Here is a 17,837-nt window from a genome sequence, read left to right as displayed (position 1 = left end):
TTAATTTGTCTTCAATGAAAAAAAAAATTGTGATAAAGCCAAATTGGATATAATTCCACACCAAACATAAAAAAGGGGGTGGACAAAAGTATTGGCACTGTTTGAAAAATCATGTGATGCTTCTCTAATTTGTGTAATTAACAGCACCTGTAACGTACCTGTGGCACCTAACAGGTGTTGGCAATAACTAAATCACACTTGCAGCCAGTTGACATGGATTAAAGTTGACTCTGTCCTGTTTCCTTGTGTGTACCACATTGAGCATGGAGAAAAGAAAGAAGACCAAAGAAGTCTGATGACTTGAGAATCCAAATTGTGAGGAAGCATGAGCAATCTCAAGGCTACAAGTCCATCTCCAAAGACCTGAAAGTTCCTGTGTCATCAAGAAGTTTAAAGCCCATGGCACTGTGGCTAACCTCCCTAGATGTGGAAGGAAAAGAAAAATTGACGAGAGATTTCAACGCAAGATTGTGCGGATGGTGGATAAAGAACCTCGACTAACATCCAAACAAGTTCAAGCTGCCCTGCAGTCCGAGGGTACAACAGTGTCAACCCGTACTATCCATCAGCGTCTGAATGAAAAAGCACTGTATGGTAGGATACCCAGGAAGACCCCCCTTCTTACCCCGAGACATAAAAAAGCCAGGCTGCAGTTTGCCAAAACTTACCTGAGAAAGCCTAAAATGATTTGGAAGAATGTTCTCTGCTCAGATGCGACAAAAGTAGAGCTTTTTGGGAAAAGCCATCAACATAGAGTTTACAGGGAAAAAAAAAAGAGGCATTCAAAGAAAAGAACACGGTCCCTACAGTCAAACATGGCGAAGGTTCCCTGATGTTTTGGGGTTGCTTTGCTGCCTCTGGCACTGGACTGCTTGACCGTGTGCATTGCATTATGAAGTCTGAAGACTACCAACAAATTTTGCAGCACAATGTAGGGCCCAGTGTGAGAAAGCTGGGTCTTCCTCAGAGGTCATGGGTCTTCCAGCAGGACAATGACCCAAAACACACTTCAAAAAGCACTGGAAAATGGTTTTATAGAAAGCACTGGAGACTACTAAAGTGGTCAGCAATGAGTCCAGACCTGAATCCCATAGAACACCTGTGGAGAGATCTCAAAATGGCAGTTTGGAGAAGGCACCCTTCAAATCTCAGGGACCTGGAGAAGTTTGCCAAAGAAGAATGGTCTAAAATTCCAGCAGAGCATTGTAAGAAACTCATTGATGGTTACCGGAAGCGGTTGTTCGCAGTTATTTTGGCTAAAGGTTGTGCAACCAAGTATTAGGCTAAGGGTGCCAATACTTTTGTCTGGCCCATTTTTGGAGTTTTGTGTGAAATGATCAATGATTTGATTTTTGTTTCATTCTCTTTTGTGTTTTTTCATTGCAAGCAAAATAATTGAAGATAATAATACCAAAGAATTTGTGGTTGCAATAATTTTCAAGAAGAAACTGAGTATTATCTGACAGAATTGCAGGGGTGCCAATACTTTTGGCCAGCACTGTACATACTGTAATGGTCAAAAGTGTTTGCACCATTGAGATTGTTCCAGAAAATTAAATATTTCTCCCAGAAAATTATTACAATTACACATTTTGTTATACACGTTTACTTCCTTTGTGTGTATTGGAATAAAACCAGCAAACAATTAAGAAAAAAATTCAAATTCAACATAGTTTCACAGAAACTCCAAAAATGGACTGAACAAAATTGTTGACTCTGTCAATGTAATATTTGGGTGCAGATCCTTTTGAATAAATAACTGCAATCGAATCACTTCCTATAAGCAACAACAAGCTTCTTCCACCTTTCAACTGGAATTTGGACCACTCTTCTTTTGAAAACTGCTCTAGCTCTCTCATATCTAAAGGGTGCCTTCTCCCCACAGCAATTTTAATATTTCTCCACAGGTGTTTAATGGGATTTAGAACTCTCCAGCGCTTTACTTCTATCCACTTCTGAGTGATTCTTGATTCTGATTCTGGGTAAAGTATGTTTGGAGTCATTGTCTTGCTGGAAGATCCATAACCTCATACACAAACCTTTCTGACACTGGACACTGTATTGTAACCCCAAATCTTTTGGTAATCTTCAGATTTCATGATGCCTTGCACATAGTCAAGGCACCCAGTGCCAGAGGCAGCAAAATAACCCCAAAACATCTCTGAACCTCGACCTTATTTAACTGTAGGTACAGTGTTCTTTTCTTTGTAGGCCTCATTCTGTTTTTAGTAAACAGTAGAATGATGTGCTTTTTAAAAAAACCTTTATTTTGGTCTCATCTGTCCACAAGACCCTTTCCCAGAAGGATTTCAGCTTACTCGCGTACATTTTGCCAAACTAAAGTCTGTTACGGGGGCTGTCTGATTATAAAAACCAAAGGGATATCAGACAGTCAGGGTCCACCGTGCAAAGTCTCTGCTGCAGACTATGGCAGAGGAAAAGGGGTATCTTGTACTACGGAAGCAGTACTGACACTGATACGTCTCAGTGACACTAGAGCCAATCACGGCGTGTACTGTTAAAGTCACAGCGACTACCGTATTTAGCATTAACGTAAAAGGGATAGGTTAATGTGTGAGGAAGAGTATATAAGTGTGCCGCTGTAAATAGTAGTAGCACAAGTGCAGAGTGCAATACCTCTGTTAAACTCACAGAGGCACATAGTTAGGAAATAAAGCAATTCCTTCCTTACTCGGAAGGTGTGTGGTATGGTCTCTGTTAATGATCACAGAGACAAAAGCAGTGAGTGTGAAATGGCACCTACCTAGGTCCGTTCCTCTAGTGGTGCCAGGAGACGGACAGCAGCGTAAGCCGCACAAAGCTCCTACCTGCGTTCGTTCCACTAGTGTGCGAGGACACGAACCACTAGATATGGCACCTGCCTAGGTACGCTCTACTAGTGGTGCATAAGAGATGGACAGCAGCACAAGCCGCACAAAGCTCCTACCTATGTTCGCTCCCCTAGTGTGCGAGGATACGAACAACTGCCAGACGCAGTATAAGTAACGTTACCCTAGCGGCAATGTCCACCTACGAGTAGAATCACAAGGCCCAGCCGGACCATGTGCCTCAGGCACCTGCCTACGTCCGCTCCACTAAGATGTAAGGATACGGACCGCAGCCGAAGCTGTAAGGTACAAGAACGCTACCCTGCCGGTAGCGCTCACCTAGCATAGACAGAGAGATGCCAAGAGGGACGTGCACAGAGCGTCTACTCTCATGCATGAACCAAGAGGACTGAGTGCCGGGCGGCGTGCGTCAGGGTCTTATATAGACTCTGTGCCTCATCCAAGATGGAGGACACCAGAGCCAATCCGCTGCAAGAATGGCAGCAATGACGTCACACTGGTCTATCACCGAGCAAAGCGTCACAAGCACATGACCAGCGAACAATCGGCATAGAAGGTGTCAGAGACATGTGACCACATGTCACAAGCACATGACCAGCGGACAATAAGCTTAGAAGGTGTCAGAGACATGTGACCTCGTGTCAGCGATGATGTCACCCGCACATGTGCAATGGCTCCAAGATAGGACTTAGTCTCCAGCGCTTGCACATGTGCAGTAGCAAGAAATCCGAACATAGTCTCTAGTGCTCGCACATGTGCAGTAGCAAGAAATCCGAACATAGTCTCCAGTGCCACAGCAACCGTAACACAGTCAAGCTTTTTGTATGTCTCTGTCTCAGCAATGGGGTTCTCCTAGGTCTCTTGCCATAACATTTTGTTTTATTCAATTGTCAATAGATGGTTCACGCTGACACTAATTCACCCTGATCCTGCAGGGCAGCTTGAATTTTTTTGGAACTTGACTGGGGTTGCTTATTCATCCTCCAGACTATACTGTGTTGCAAGCTATCATCAATTTTTCTCTGCTGTCTAGGTCCAGACAGATTAGCTACAGTGCCATGGATTGTAAACGTTTTGATTATGTTGTGCTCTATGGACAAAGGAACATCAAAATCTCTCGAGATGGACTTGTGACATTAAGATTTTTTATATTTTTCAACAATTTTGGTTTTCAGGTAGTGATGGGGGAACCCAGGCGACTGTCACATTGCATCTGGGTTTGCTCATTAAATCTCTTGAATATTCACTGCTTCCCCAGCTCACCCTCTGTGCCAGTGTCTGTGAATGGTTGTAGTCAGACTGCCAGCATGCTGGCATCTGTGATTGTTTGCCCTCCCACTAGTGGTCTGCGTCCCTGGAGAGGAGTGAAAAATAAATAAATAATTGGAAAAAATGTCATAGAGTCCTCCGTATTTTGATACCAAGCCATGGTGATTGGGCTCTCCCCAGCCTAAAAATAGCAGTTCGCAGAAGCCCCAGTATTGGCAAATCCATAAGATGCAACAATCCTGGTGCTTTACCCGGCTCTTCCCAACTGACCTGGAGCTGTGGCAATTAGGGTAATATAAGGTATTAATGACAGCTGTGATTTGTCAAAAAAAATCCCAGCTGTCATAAAGGCAGAGGTTAGTAATGGGGAGGGGTCTATGATACCCCTCATTACTAATTGTGTAAGTAAAAAGAAATAAACACAAAACACAAAGAAAAATCCTTTATTTAAAAAATAAAAATACTTTCTTTCTCCAATTTATTAACCCCCAAAACACCCCAGGTTTGTTTTTTTTTTTAGTTTTTTTTTTAAATAAAGTATTTTCCTTTCTGTTTTGTGTTTACAGGTGAATCACAGGTGAAGGACCATGTGAACCTGAGTGACCTCAATGCTCATTGTGGGGCTCAGTCTCTGCGTGAAGCTAACAGCGGGAAGTCATTGTACTATGGCTGCACGCTGTGCCTTCAGCTGTAGCAGAGCTCGAGTTGTTGTGGGACGTCATGTGGATTATATAAAACCTGTGTGTTTTGTGGGTTAATAAAGGGGGAAAAGAGGGTGCATTTTTGGACTTTTTCGGTGTTTGTAGTTATTTACTTTCACTTAATTCGTAATGGGGGGACTCATCGGGGTAATGGTAGTTGGAGTTGATATCAGCTGTGAATTGTCAAAAAACACAGCTGGCATCAATCCCTAGTATTAGTAGTGGAAAAGTGCTCTATCAAACAAGCCCATTACTAACCCAGTAAGTAACAAGAAAAAAAACACACATACAAAAACAGTTTATTTAAAAATAAATCACTCTCAACTTTTTCCCTGGTTCACCATTTAAATCCCCTCAAACCTATGCAGGTCTGACATAGTCCAGGGAATCTGATGTAGGTAGTCTACAACTGGAAACTTTAAAACATAAAGATAGATAAAACAAGAGACTTTTCCTCTTTCAACAATTTATTAGAAAACAAATTTCCCATGCAGGTACAATGTAGTCCAGTGTTCTCCAACTCTGATGATCAAAGGCTATGGAGTCTTCTTCTGAGGCTCCATAGGCTTTGAGCAGCAGCCCTGACAACTGTGATGAGCAGTAACGTTAGTAACATTAATGACGTCATCTCTCAGCAGAGTCGTCGAGTCTAGCGGAAAGTAGCCTGAGACGGGTATGGCTGCTGCTCAAATCCTTCGGAGCCTTAGAATGAGCCTTTGATCATTGGAGTCGGTGAATGTCATGGAAGCGCTGGACTATATTGGGCCTGTGTGTATACTTAGCTTTCTAATAAATTAGTGAACAAGGGTCAGTCTCCTGTTTTTATTTCTCTCTTTTTCTGTTTTTCAGGCTTTTATTTGTGGACTATGTCAGATTCCCAGACTACGTCGGACCTGCATGGTTTATTTTTTAATTGATTTATTTGTGAATCAGGGAAAAAGTCAGGGAGTGTTTTTAAAATAAACATTTTTTGTATGTTTGTTTTTTCTTTTTACTTACTGATTAGTAATAGGTGTGTCTGATAGGTACCTCTCCATTACTAACATCAGGGTTTGAGTAAGGCTAGTTTCACACTACGTCTTTTTAACATCCGCTGAAAACGTTTTTTTAGCGGAAGTACGGATCCTGCTTTTACAGCAAATAACGTATGCAAACGCATATGTTATTTTGCAGGATCCTGCACTGGATGTTTAGCGGCGGGCATTGGAGTCATGTGATCGGGAGTGAGGGGAACTAGACTGGGAGGAGGCTTCTGACAGCTGCAGACGCTGGTAACCAAGGTAAACATCTGGCTTGGATACCCGATATTTATCTTGGTTACGAGTGTCTGCAGCTGCTAGGAGCAGGGCTGCCTGCACGCGTAACCAACGTAAACATCGGGTAACTAAGAGAAGTGGTTACGCGATATTTACCTTGGTTACGAGTGTCCGTAGCTCTCAGGTGGGAGAGAGAGGAAGGGGGAAAGACAGAGATAGAGAGAGAGAGCGTGAGGGAGGGAGTAGAGAGATAGACAGATCACGCGAGACTGGTTCTGGGCATGCTCAGTACTTTCTGGGCATGCTCAGTACAAAAGCAGGATCCTGTCTATCAGCACGCCAGCGTTCACCTGCGTTTGCGTGCGTTATAGTCAGGATCCAGCAATTTGCAGTATTTGGACGGAGCTCAAAAACGCTACAAGTAGCGTTTTTGAAACATGTTAAAAAACTGCAAGTCACTGGATCCGCACTATAACGCACGCAAACGCAGGTGAACGGATGTTAACGCGAGTCCATTGCAAATGCATTGAAATGAAAACGCATTTGCACTGGATCCGCTTGTCCGCTAAAATAACGTTAAGGACGGATGTTAAAAAGACGTAGTGTGAAACCAGCCTTAGCTGTCTTTTTGGAGAACTCCCAGCTGACATTAACCTTAACTACTATTACGCTGATTGCCACCACTTCAGGGCAATCAGGAAGAGCCGAAGCAAAGTGCCAGAATCGGCCCATTTAATGTGATGTGCCACTTTTGGGATCACTGCAGGCTGATATTTTTACTCTGGGAAACGACCAACAACTATAGACATTCTCAGCCTAATAACATCAGCTCACAGTTGTCTGCTTTATCTTTGCTAAGTTCATAAAATAAGGGGGGGCCCCGCATTATTTTTTTCCATTTATTGATTTATTTTTAAGTTAAATAAGCCTAAACACTATTTAGTGCCATATCTGCAGGCTATCTATCTATCTATCTATCCATCCATATAATATCTATTATCTAGAATATATCTAATATTTTTCTATAATCTATCTATATATTTATATAAGATTGCTTTATTAATTATGACAACTAGCATATTACAGTTATTATAATATGTAAGATCATGTCTAAAAAACATTATATATGAATGTCATACAGATGCTAGGCGAGAGAAAAAAATAGCACAATCGCATAGCACTCGCTTGAAATATGACTTGTCATACACATCCCCCTTTTTTGGATGAGAATCAGAGCCATTACAGTATTTATTAGCAAGTGGCAGTGAGGCCTACTGGTGAGCCTGGTGAGACAACAAGGAACTATGAAACACAAATTAATGTGGGATCTGTGGAACACCCAAAGAAGACATATATAAATTTTATAGTGACTGTATCAGCACTTTTTATTTTGCAGTGCATTCCTACAAATGGATATACAGGGAGGTCGTTGGCAAACGTGTGGGCACAGGAGGTGCCCAAACGATAGTTGTCAGAAGTTCGGCTTAAATAATAGCCGATCACCAACTGCAACAACCAGGGCCCATGCCCAAACCTCCCTTGGCTCTTTAATCCCTTAAATGCCTCAATCAATAGTGATCACAGCATATAGGAGGCTGGGAGAGGGAGAGCGCGTCCTCTCCCACCTGATCGGGACCTTGCAATGTGATCATGGGGTCCCAATTATTGCCATGGCAAGCTTAGGTCAAATGATGACCTCTGGATTACCTAGCTACAGTGGCCTGTTAGACGATGCCAAGAGCATGGACTAACAGGAGTTCTGTCAGTGTCACACTGACAAGTGTAATGCATAGCTTAAGCCAGTGATCAAGCTAATAAAAGCCAATGTCCCATAGGAGAACTAAGTAAAAAAGTTATAAAAAAGTTACAAAAAAGTGTAAAACCATTTTTTAAAAATCCCTAAATAATAAAAAATGAAAAAATATACCAATAAACAAAAAAATACACATATTTGATATTATCACATACGAAATGACCCAATCTAATAATCTGTAACACTAGTTCACCCCTTCAGTGAACACCGTAAAAAAAGTGGCAAAAAGTAGGCTTTCTCATCAAACCACCAGAAAAAAGGGGGGAAAAATGCAAGAAAAAATTCAAATATAAATAAATATGGTATCCCTGAAAAGGTAATTTCGTACAGCACAGAAACAAGCCACCATACACCTCCATCAGAGGAAAATTAAAAAAGCTATAGCTTTCAGAATACAGCAATGCAAAATAATTTTTTTTCTATAAAATAGTTTTTATTGTCTGAAGGAGGCAAAACATTAAAAAAAATCATAAACGTGGTATTACTGTAATCGTACTGACCAGAGGAATAAAGCAGTGTTATCACTTTTATCAAACAGTGAATGACACAAAAAACAACAGAAAAAAAATTCAAAATTGCAAGTTTTTGTTCATGCTACCTCCCAAAAATCAGAATAAACAGCAATCAAAAAATGTTAGGTGCCCAAAAATGATACCATTAAAACGTCAACTCATCCCACAAAAAATAAACCCTCACTTGACTCTGATGGGGAAAAAATGAAAACAATTATAGCATAATGTGGTGATGCAAAACCCTTTTTAAAGTGTTGTTTTAGTGCATGATAGTAGCCAAACATGAAAACTCGATATAAACTTGGTATCACTGTAATCGCACAGACTCAAAGAATACAACCATCTTATCAATTAAGGTGAATGGCATAAAACATAAATGAAACCAATTCCTGACCTGCTGTCGATTTGTTTATTCTGTCTCCCCAACATCGCAGTAAGGGATACTTTGCACACTACGACATCGCAAGCCGATTGTAGCGATGCCGAGTGCGATAGTCCCCGCCCCCGTCGCACATGCGATCTCTTGTGATAGCTGCCGTAGCGAACATTATCGCTACGGCAGCTTCACATGCACTTACCTGCCCTGCGACGTCGCTCTGGCCGGTGACCCGCCTCCTTCCGAAGGGGGTGGGTCATGCGGCGTCACAGCAACATCACACGGCAGGCGGCCAATAGAAGCAGAGGGGCGGAGATGAGCGGGACGTAAACATTCCGCCCACTTCCTTCCTTCCTCATTGCAGCCGGGAGGCAGGTAAGGAGATGTTCCTCGCTCCTGCGGCTTGATACACAGCGATGTGTGCGGCCGCAGGAACGAGGAACAACATCGTACCTGTCGCTGCAGTGACATTATGGAAATGCCCGACACTACACAGATCATATAATTTCGACACTTTTGCGCTCATTAATCGTAGTAAAAACGATTCACATACTCCGATGTCAACAACAACGTGCGTCACTTTCGATTTGACCCCACCGACATCGCAGCTGCGATGTCGTAGTGTGCAAAGTACCCCTAAGACTCTGCTCACAATTATCTTGAAAATTATTTTCATTACATGGAAATAATGTGGGATCATGATCTCAAATACTGGGTAACCCCAATATATTACATAGAACAAAAGAAGGGCAAACTTGCCAAAAATATTTAGTAAAATGTAAATTCTTTATTGATCATATCTAATATATAAAGATGAATGTGTGTATGTATGTATGAATGTATGTGTATGTCCAGGATTGGCATCTGCACCGTCGCAGCTACAGTCAAAAAAAATTGGGCACACTCACCCGTCTGGACCCCGAGAGCGTCATAGACTATGTTGTGAGGCGAAATTTTAACCCCGCGCGTTCCAATTTACCAATCAATTTTGCCCCTATCTACATAATGGGGAAAAAGTGAAACGAAAAATGTATCCGCACCGTCGCATTTACAATCACGAGATCTTGCACAGACACCTCATGTGACCCAGGGAACGTCATAGACTATGTTTTGATAGGAAAATGTAACCCCGCGCTTTACAGTTACTCTCCAAAAAAATGCCTCCATTAAAGTAAATGGAGCCTGGAATTACAGGTTGTTAGTAGGAGCTGTGATTGGTTGCTATAAGAACAAAAGACATTCATAGTATAAGAAGCTTATATGTGAGGTAATAAGATGTCGGTGGGGAGATGAATAGAGAGACAGAGACACACAGAGACAGACGGTGAAAGAGACAGACAGTGACAGACGGTGAAAGAGACAGACAGAGAAAGACGGTGAAAGAGACAGACAGAGATAGACGGGGAAAGAAACAGACCTGGAAAGAGACAGACCTGGAAAGAGACTGACCTGGAAAGAGACAGATGGGGAAAAAGACAGATAGACATTCAGACAGGGACAGAAACAGGCAGACAGGGAAGGAGGAGACAGCCAGAGAGACCGACAAAGATAGATCGGGAAAGACACATACCTTGATAGAGACAGACGGGGAAAGAGACAGAGAAATAGAGACAGACAAAGAAAGAGACAGACAGAGACAGGCAGACAGGGAAAGAGACAGACAAATAGACGGGGAGACAGACGGGGAAAGAGACAGACCTAGAAAGAAACAGATGGGGAAAGAAACAGAGAGATATAGACAGACAAAAAAAGAGACAGACAGAAACAGGCAGACGGGGAAAGAGACAGACAGGGAAAGAGACAGATAGGGAAAGAGACAGACATGGGAAAGAGACAGACCTAGAAAGAGACAGATGGGGAAAGAAACAGAGAGATAGAGACAGACAAAAAAAGAGACAGACAGAAACAGGCAGATGGGGAAAGAGACAGACGGGGAAAGAGACAGACGGGGAGAGAGACAGACGGGGAAAGAGACAGACCTGGAAAGAGACAGACAGAGCACATTACTTGGCCAATTTAGTTAAATCTGTGTGGAATATCTGTGGTGTTGAAATATATGTTGTGAGATGCTTCTATTAGCTTAGTTTTTGCCTTTAAATAATTACATTTCTATTTGTTTTGTGGTTTTTGTGTGCAGAATAAATTTTTGTTAATACATTCTATTTTGTTAACAACAGTTATTAACCCGGGCGAAGCCGGGTAGTACAGCTAGTATAATAAATATATGTCCTCACCTTATTTGCCTTCAGGTGACTTAATACAATTTTGTACTTTACCTTTTTCTATATATGATTGTTTTTATTATATATGATCAATAAAAAATTTATATTTTATCTTCTTGGCAAGTTTGCCCTTCTTTTGCTCTGCTCACAATTATTCTGCACTCTACACTCAGAGCTTAGATCAGGGTTTCCATTTAAATCTATGAAATACGTGATTCAAATGGAGCCCCTGATGGAATATTCTCTATAATGACGCAAATGGAGACACTGAGGACTCTCTGTGGCCTATAATACAGCAGTATCACTTTTTTTTAAGAGGATTGTGCACTTCTGAAAAGACGGACATCACTGAAGAGAGGCCAGACAGAGTTCAAAGTAACTCTCCTGCCTCAATAAAGTGAATAGATCCCTTGGGGGTTTCATCTAAACCATGTCATTTGGAGATTTAGATGAAAAACCCTGATATAAGTGCTCAGCATACAGTACAGTATAAATGTGATCCAAAATGTTCCCAATGAAAACTCCAACTCATTCCACAAAAAAAAAACCTCCATTCAGGTCCATCATCTGTCAATGGAAATATATGTGGCTTCCACGTTACTGGTATCCTAAAGGCTCTGGAAAAACGCCATGGGTTCCCCCAAAAAGAAATCCAGCAAATCCAAATCAAGATGCCACCCTTCTTTCTGAGCCACACAATATGCCTAAACCACATTCGGTGTCCACATGTTTCACATTTCTGTAGTGAGTAGAGCCTGCTTAATTTACCAGGTGCATGTCTCCAGAAGCATGAACTTGGCACAATCTATGGGCACTACAATGGCAGATAAGCAATTTTGGCTGGCATAACACTAGTGTGGCGCCCTGGACAAGCCAGGACGTTACAGATACTACACCAACACACCCCACATCCCTGCTAGGCACACCTAGGTCAAACACAAATCCTTGTTGCCTTCCTCCAGGGGCTGATGTCCACACCAGGGGGTGGGCCAGGCGGTTGGCCCCGCCCACCGAGGAGTTCACAGTCCTGGAGGCAGGAAAAGGCAGTCAGTTTAGTTTGGAGAGTGAAGTGGTAGTAGAGGAGACTGGCCGTGTCCGGGTGCGTGGCCCGGACACTTACAGCAAGGTTGGCAGACGGTGGTGACTGTCTGCAGGAGAGGCTGATTGGAGTGAACCGTAAGGACCGGGGACGGGCGGTGGCCCGCCGGTACCGGATCGGGGAGTGAAGAGAAGCCAGCACCATTCGGCAGGGCCTACAGACCCCGACCAGGCTAGGAGTCGCCGTAAAACCGGTCAAATCCATTAGCGAAGGGAACCTCTGGGGTTTCCCAGCAGTCAAGACCCGATTGAAGGCAACAGCTCACACCGTAAGGGGAAACATAGTCACCGCCAAGGCTACAGTCCCCAGGGCCAGAGCCTGCAGGCAAAAGGGGCTCCCTCAGCATCCATCCAAGCTAAACTCAACACAGGTGCAGGGAAAGGCAGTCACCATCAACCTACCGGGAGGAGAACAACTGCAGCCGCCTGTGGGACCCGTCCATCCAGCCGTTTGTTTGACCAGAGATTCCGTGGAAATTACTGGCTGAGTGAGTACCACCGTGCCGTGCGGCACAGCGCTGCCCCCGCGACCCTGCACCTCACCAGGCCCCGTAACCTGCCTGTCCTCCCCAAACCTTCACCGGGGCCCCGGACAACCAACCCCCCTACCCACGGAGGGGAGAACCAACATCCAAGCTGCTCCCTGTTATCGCTCCCGGGATCCCCGTCCAGAGCAGCGGTGGTGTCACAACTTCACCACAACCGTGGGTGGCGTCACGGACAATATCCCCCAAACCACACACCAACCCCCCTTTCACTCACGGGCGAGAAACGCCGCTCGAGTCCCCGGGATCCGGCCCACCGCTCGAGCCACCACCGAGCAGCAGCAGCAGCAGCCGGTCTCGAGCAGTGGGTGAGTGCAGTGTCCCCTGCTCCGCCCGCGACAACTTGGCATCACGAACAGGATCTTACCGCTCTGCCGTCTGGTAGAGGTGCGCCTTGTGACCGCCAGAGGTGTCCGTCCGAAAATTTTGAGAAGCTGCCATTTTGGGCGCGAAAAGTCCCCGCTCGAGCATCTCCTCGAGCAGTGGAGGCGCGAAAGCCGAAATCCTGCCCCTGTAGAGGAGGAGCAGGAAAAAGACTAAGGGGGACGCGGATGGAGAGATGGCGGCGTCCTCGAATTGGAGCATGGGAATACCCGCCACCGGGTCATCTAAGCTCTGGGGGAACCGAGGAGGAGTAGCCTTTGAAGACTGCGGCCCGGGTGAGCTCCCCGCCGGGACCGCTGCGTGGCTGGAGCGGGAGCTGGGCCGGTTCTGCTTGAAGGTGAGGGCGCAGAGCCTGCAGCAGGTGCTGGATTGGAAGGCGGAGATGCGCAGAATGGTTGCCGTAGTGGGGGCCCATGAGCAAGGGGCCGCTGCAGCCGTGCCGCGTCGCGATCAGTCCACCCAAACTCCGGAACCAGCCCTGATTGTGTGGGAGCCGGGGGCCAGCACCACAGCCGGAGGTCCAGAGAGAATGCCGCTGATGGAGGAGGGGGTCCTGAGCACGCTGCCCCCGCCACCGTTCCTAACAGCCGTCAGTGGTTCTGGACTGAACTGCCCATGGAAGGAGAACCCAATGTACCGTCCAGTCCCCGAGTGGGCCGACCCCCTGCGGAGGTAGCCGCCCCAAAGTCAGCAGAGCCCCGCTGCAAGTTGTCCCCGTTGGGACCACCAGTACCGTTAACAGTTTGAATGATAAGATTGAATCAACCGAAGAAGTAACCTGATTGAGGTTTTGATTGAACCGGCCATTGCCAGCAACTGTTGTCCCCGTAGGGACTGTCTGCAACGGTTGCGTAAGGAACTGCTTACGGAGAAGCCCGAGAACTTGCAGGGCAACCACAAACTCAGTGGAATGTAAATAAAAATGTTTTTGGCTTGATACCGTTACCGTCTCCGGAGAGGCTGATTTGGGAGGATGGGCATGGAGGAAAGGGATGGCCCAGGCCCGCCACTACCGTAACCGGTGGCAATCCTCCGGGGGTTCAGGGGTCCCCATGGACGCGGGTCCCCTGAAAGAGACTGAACCCGCTCGGGCAACTTGGTTCTGGACTGGGGTCAAGGGGTGCTGCCCACTTCTTAGGGGCAGCATCAGGGCCAGGTTGTTTGGGTGGGAGAAGAGTGGAAGCCGTACCGTTGAAAAATGTTTGTGATGTTTTTATGTCTTTTACCGTTTTCTACTCTTTTGCAGTTGACAAAAATAAAACCGGTGATGGACGGGCAGCCCACGGACAATCTGCATTTTACTAAGGGGGAATGTGGCACCCTGGACAAGCCAGGACGTCACAGGTACTACACCAACACACCCCACACCCCGGCTAGGCACACCTAGGTCAAACACAAATCCTTGTTGCCTTACTCCAGGGGCTGATGTCCACACCAGGGGGTGGGCCAAGCGGTTGGTCCCGCCGACCGAGGAGTTCACAGTCCTGGAGGCAGGAAAAGGCAGTCAGATTAGTTTGGAGAGTGAAGTGGTAGTAGAGGAGACTGACCGTGTCCGGGTGCGTGGCCCGGGCACTTACAGCAAGGTTGGCAGACGGTGGTGACCGTCTGCAGGAGAGGCTGATTGGAGTGAACCGTAAGGACCGGGGACGGGCGGTGGCCCGCTGGTAACGGATCGGGGAGTGAAGAGAAGCCAACACCATTCGGCAGGGCCTACGGGCCCCGACCAGGCTAGGAGTCACTGTAAAACTGGTCAAATCCGTTAGCGAAGGGAACCTCCGAGGTTTCCCAGCAGTCAAGACCCGATTGAAGGCAACAGCTCACACCGTAAGGGGAAACACAGTCACCGCCAAGGCTACAGTTCCCAGGGCCAGAGCCTGCGGGCAAAAGGGGCTCCCTCAGCATCCATCCAAGCTGGGGAGCGGGTTACCGGTGGGAAGCCATTGGAACCGTAAACACAACACAGGTGCAGGGAAAGGCAGTCACCATCAACCCACCGGGAGGAGAACAACCGCAGCCGTCCGTGGGACCCGTCCATCCAGCCGTTTGTTTGACCAGAGATTCCGTGGAAATTACTGGCTGAGTGAGTACCACCGTGCTGTGCGGCACAGCGCTGCCCCCGCGACCCTGCACCTCACCAGGCCCCGTAACCCGCCTGTCATCCCCAAACCTTCACCGGGGCCCCGGGACAACCAACCCCCCTACCCACGGAGGGGAGAACCAACATCCAAGCTGCTCCTTGTTATCACTCCCGGGATCCCCGTCCAGAGCAGCGGTGGTGCCACAACTTCACCACAACCGTGGGTGGCGTCACGGACAATATCCCCCAAACCACACACCAACCCCCCTTTCACTCACGGGCGAGGAACGCCGCTCGAGTCCCCGGGATCCGGCCCACCGCTCGAGCCACTACCGAGCAGCAGCAGCAGCCGGACCCGAGCAGTGGGTGAGTGCAGCGTCTCCTCCTCCGCCCGCGACACTAGCGTATGCATCCAATGCAAGAGCGAGGGATGCAATATGTTACTGATTATTGACACAGGTTCTACTGGGAGCATGAGCCGAGTGTCATGCAACTATGATCTGATCTTCTGAGTGCAACCAAATGTTTCACAAGTACCCATAGACTTATGTGGTGTGAGTGAGCCAAGACTCGCTGATAATCACAGCATGCTGCAATTTTTTCCCAGTCCAATTATAGCTGAGGAAAATTTTGCAAAACTGAGCTGCCTCATTACTTAACATTGGGCCAAATACAATCTGAAATTTTCTTGCATTGCATTTGTGTGAGTCATACGCTAGTGTAATTTAACCCTTTCACTCAGCAACATCCACTGCTGCTTGTTTCTGGAAATCACCTATGGAGTCAAAATAGTCCCTACACCTGGGAATAAGTTCACACACAGGTGTCATTTCCAAAATGGGGACACTTGTGGAGGGATTGAGCTTTTCTGTAACTTGGGGGCTAATTATATGGAGTCCGCAAACTGTTCTAGGAAAATATGTGCTCCAAGGGTTAAATAGCGTGTGGTGTCATCATGCTCAGTGCACCCCTTGAAGAATTGATTGAGGGGTGTAGTTTTTAAAATGGGGTCACTTATGGGGTAATCTGATTTTCTAGCACCTCAGGATTCTGCCAATGTGACTTGGCACCCTCAAACCATAATAGTAAAATCTGCACTGCAATATGGTGCTCCTTCCGTTCTGAGCTTTGCACTGTGCCTCTAAAGTAGTTTTCAACCACATATGGGGTATTGGCGAACTCAGGAGAAATTGTGTAACACATTGTACAGTTCATTTTGTCTATAAATCTTTTAAAAATTAAAATGTTGGGTCCAAAGCAACATTGTATTGGAAAAAATGGGAAATTTGCATTTACTCAGCCCAATGGTATATAATTCAGTGAAGTATCTGTGGGTAAAAAATGCTCACTACATCCCTAAATTCCTTGAGTGGTATAGTTTTCAATATAGGGTCACATCAAATGTGACATGCCGACTGTAATCTATTCCAGGCAAAATGGCGCTCCAAGATTCAAATAGCTCTCTTTACCTTCTGAACACCGCCGTGCGCCCAAAAAGTAGTTTTCCACCACATATGGGGTATCAGTGTATGCAGGAAAGATTTTACAAAAAATTGTATGCTCCATTTTTTCAAATTACCCTACTAAAAATTTAAAATTTGAAGCAAAAGCAATGTTTTGGGAAAAATGTATTATTTCATTTTCATGGTGGTTTTGTGCAGTTTTTAAAATGGTGTCACTTTTTGGGGTATTTTCTGTCATATAGGCCCCTTAAAGTCACTTCAATTGTGATGTGGTCCCTAAAAAATTGGTTTTGTAAATTTTGTTGGAAAAATGAGAAATAGTTGATAATCTTTTAATACTTCTAACTTCTTAACAAAAAAAATGTTTTAAAAATTGCACTGATGTAAAGTAGAGATGTGGGAAATGTTATTTCTTTTCTATTTTGTTTGACATAACTCTTTGGTTTAAGAGCATAAAAATTAACAGTTCATAAATTGAGAAATTATCAACATTTTTGACAAAATTCCGATATTTATTTTCACAAATAAATCTAAAAAATTATAAGCTAAATGTACCAATAAGTACAATGTGTTCCAGAGTTATTACCTCATAAACTGACACTGGTCAGAATTGGAAAATTTGGACACTGGTCACGAAGGTGAAACAGGCTTTGACTGTAAGGGGTTAAGACAAATTTGTTGTTGTGTGCAAAGATGATTTATAAGCCCACTTAGAATGGCATGTGGAAGAGAAATGCTCACCTGTTTACATTAGCATATATACACCTTTAATTCAAACAGTGCTGTCATTATCTTAGTTAAGCAAATACCTGTAAGGCAAATGTGTACAGTACTTCGCAGAACAGCAATATCTATCATGTATTAGGGCAGTAACTGTTTTTCCAAGAAGTTGTAAATTTACATGTAATTACTAAAGGTATTATAAACTTTTCACTATAGTAACATAAAGATGTAAGTACGATTTTTTTAAGGTTTAAAGATAAAATTATGAATGAAACAACATCAAAAGGGTCATAATCATGAAAATTGAGTATGTCCATTGAATATATATTGCAATCTCACCTTTTCATAGTCTTTTTAATTGAAAGCAGTTGTTTTAAACATGCACTGTTGTGGGCCTTGAAGACTGGAGTTCGGGAACACTGATTGAGGCCTCTTTCACACATCAGTGATTCTGGTACGTATGTGCTAGTTTTTATACGTACCAGACACACAGACATACATAGACCTATTAAAATCAATGGGTCTATGCACACATTAGTGATTTTTCAC

The 17,837-nt window shown here is 44.9% G+C and overlaps 1 protein-coding gene across 1 annotated transcript in view; it reads right to left on the bottom strand.

Moving 5' to 3' along the window:
• Nucleotides 1-17,837, bottom strand: part of AIG1 (androgen induced 1) — a 606,269-nt gene that overhangs the window by 395,147 nt on the left and 193,285 nt on the right. The gene's annotated exons all lie outside the window — the stretch shown is intronic.

The sequence above is a fragment of the Anomaloglossus baeobatrachus genome, chromosome 3, assembly GCF_048569485.1.
Source record: "Anomaloglossus baeobatrachus isolate aAnoBae1 chromosome 3, aAnoBae1.hap1, whole genome shotgun sequence".
Classification (NCBI taxonomy): Eukaryota; Metazoa; Chordata; class Amphibia; order Anura; family Aromobatidae; genus Anomaloglossus; species Anomaloglossus baeobatrachus.
Note: the sequence above shows the minus strand (reverse complement) of the source record. Positions and strands in the feature narration are given on the sequence as shown.